Raw genomic sequence first — 3,586 nt, forward strand, 5'->3', positions numbered from 1 at the left:
CGGGACTTGGAGCGAACTGGGAGAACTGGGAGGGACTGGGAGGGACTGGGAGGGACTGGGAGCACTGGGGGGGGGACTGGGAATAGATTGGGAGCGAACTGGGAGAACTGGGAGGGACTGGGAGGGAACTGGGACGGACTGGGAGGGACTGGGGGGAACTGGGAGGGAACTGGGAGGGACTGGGAGGGACTGGGGGGGGAACTGGGGGGAACTGGGAGGGACTGGGGGGAACTGGAAATGGACTGGGAGGGACTGGGAGCACTGGGAGGGACTGGGATGGACTGGGAGGGAACTGGGACGGACTGGGGGGGACTGGGAGGGACTGGGAATGGACTGGGAGGGACTGGAAATGGACTGGGGGGAACTGGGATGGACTGGGGGGGACTGGGAGGGACTGGGATGGACTGGGAGGGACTGGAAATGGACTGGGAGGGAACTGGGAGAACTGGGACGGACTGGGAGCACTGGGAGGGACTGGGAGGGAACTGGGAGGGACTGGGAGGGAACTGGGAGAACTGGGAGGGACTGGGAGGGAACTGGGGGAGACTGGAAATGGACTGGGAGGGACTGGGAGCACTGGGGGGGACTGGGAGGGACTGGGAGCGAACTGGGAGGGAACTGGGGGGAACTGGGATGGACTGGGAATAGATTGGGAGCGAACTGGGAGAACTGGGAGGGAACTGGGAGGGACTGGGGGAGACTGGAAATGGACTGGGGGGGACTGGGAGCACTGGGGGGGACTGGGAGGGACTGGGAGGGACTGGGAGGGACTGGGATGGACTGGGAGGGACTGGGAGGGACTGGGATGGACTGGGAGGGACTGGGAGGGAACTGGGAGGGACTGGGAGGGACTGGGAGGGACTGGGATGGACTGGGAGGGACTGGGACGGACTGGGATGGACTGGGAGGGACTGGGAGGGAACTGGGAGGGACTGGGAGGGACTGGGACGGACTGGGATGGACTGGGAGGGACTGGAAATGGACTGGGAGGGACTGGGAGCACTGGGAGGGACTGGGAGGGACTGGGATGGACTGGGACGGACTGGGAATAGATTGGGAGCGAACTGGGAGAACTGGGAGGGACTGGGAGGGACTGGGAATACTGGGAGTGACTGGGAGGGAACTGGGAGCACTGGGGAGAACTGGGGGGAACTGGGAGGGACTGGGAGGGAACTGGGATGGACTGGGACGGACTGGGAATAGATTGGGAGCGAACTGGGAGAACTGGGAGTGACTGGGAGGGACTGGGAGGACTGGGAGGGACTGGGAGGGACTGGGAGGGAACTGGGGGGGCACTGGGAGGGACTGGGAGGGACTGGGAGGGACTGGGAGGGACTGGGAGAACTGGGAGGGACTGGGAGGGACTGGGAGGGACTGGGATGGGATTGGGAGCGAACTGGAAGAACTGGGAGTGACTGGGACGGACTGGGAATGACTGGGAGGGACTGGGAGAACTGGGAGGGACTGGGAGGGACTGGGAGGGACTGGAAATGGACTGGGAGGGACTGGGAGGGACTGGGAGGGACTGGGATGGACTGGGAATAGATTGGGAGCGAACTGGGAGAACTGGGAGGGACTGGGAGCACTGGGAGGGAACTGGGGGGGCACTGGGAGGGACTGGGGGGGAACTGGGAGGGACTGGGAGGGACTGGGAGGGACTGGGAGGGACTGGGAGGGAACTGGGAGGGACTGGGGGGAACTGGGGGAGACTGGAAATGGACTGGGAGGGACTGGGAGAACTGGGGGGAACTGGGAGGGAACTGGGAGGGAACTGGGAGGGAACTGGGAGGGAACTGGGAGGGACTGGGAGGGAACTGGGAGGGACTGGGAGGGACTGGGAATAGATTGAGAGCGAACTGGGAGAACTGGGAGTGACTGGGAGGGACTGGGAGGGAACTGGGATGGACTGGGAGGGACTGGGAGGGACTGGGAGGGACTGGGAGGGACTGGGAGGGAACTGGAAATGGACTGGGAGGGACTGGGAGGGACTGGGAGGGACTGGGAGGGACTGGGAGGGAACTGGGATGGACTGGGATGGACTGGGAGGGACTGGGAGGGAACTGGGGGGAACTGGGAGCACTGGGGGGGACTGGGAGGGACTGGGAATAGATTGGGAGCGAACTGGGAGAACTGGGAGGGAACTGGGATGGACTGGGATGGACTGGGAGGGAACTGGGAGGGACTGGGATGGACTGGGAATAAATTGGGAGCGAACTGGGAGAACTGGGAGTGACTGGGAGGGACTGGGAGGGACTGGGGGGAACTGGGGGGAACTGGGAGGGAACTGGGGGAGACTGGAAATGGACTGGGAGAACTGGGAGAACTGGGAGTGACTGGGAGGGACTGGGAGGGACTGGGAGGGACTGGGAGGGACTGGGAGAACTGGGAGGGACTGGGAGGGACTGGGAGCGAACTGGGAGAACTGGGAGGGACTGGGGGGGAACTGGGGGGGGACTGGGATGGACTGGGAGGGACTGGGATGGACTGGGAGCACTGGGGGGGACTGGGAGTGACTGGAAGGGACTGGGGGGGACTGGGAGGGACTGGGAGGGACTGGGATGGACTGGGAGGGACTGGGACGGACTGGGAGGGACTGGGAGGGACTGGGAGCACTGGGGGGGACTGGGAGGGAACTGGGGGAGACTGGAAATGGACTGGGAGGGACTGGGAGGGATTGGGAGGGACTGGGACGGACTGGGATGGACTGGGATGGACTGGGAATGGATTGGGAGCGAACTGGGAGAACTGGGAGGGACTGGGGGGAACTGGGGGGGACTGGGAGCACTGGGAACTGTTACTGGGAGCCGTTACTGGGAGAACTGGGAGCCACCCCGGGACTGGGACCAGGATCAGGATTGGGATTAGAACCGGGACCAGAACCGGGATCAGGATAAAACCGGGATCAGGATCAGGACTAAAACCAGGACCAGGATCAGGATCAGGATCAGAACCTGGATCGGGACTAAAACCAGGACCAGGATCAGGACCAGGATCAGGGATCAGAACTAAAACCAGGACCAGAACCTGGATGGGGATTGGGATCAGGGTCGAGGATCAGGATCAGGACTAAAACCAGGATCAGAATCAGAACCAGGACCAGGATCAGGATCAGAACCTGGATCGGGACTAAAACCAGGACCAGGACCAGGATCAGAACCAGGACCAGGACTAAAACCAGGATCAGGATCAGAACCAGGATCAGGACTAAAACCAGGATCAGGATCAGAACCAGGATCAGGACTAAAACCAGGACCAGGATCAGGATCAGAACCTGGATCGGGACTAAAACCAGGACCGGGACCAGGATCAGAACCAGGACCAGGACTAAAACCAGGACCAGGATCAGAACCTGGATCGGGACTAAAACCAGGACCAGGATCAGGACTAAAACCAGGACCAGGATCAGGATCAGGATCGGGACTAAAACCAGGACCAGGATCAGGATAAAACCAGGATCAGGATCAGAACCAGGACCAGGACTAAAACCAGGACCAGGATCAGAACCAGGACCAGGACTACAGGGTCAGGACTAAAACCAGGACCAGGATCAGGATCAGAACCAGGACCAGGACCAGGACCTGGATCA

This window comes from Taeniopygia guttata, chromosome 35 (assembly GCF_048771995.1).
Source record: "Taeniopygia guttata chromosome 35, bTaeGut7.mat, whole genome shotgun sequence".
Lineage (NCBI taxonomy): Eukaryota > Metazoa > Chordata > Aves > Passeriformes > Estrildidae > Taeniopygia > Taeniopygia guttata.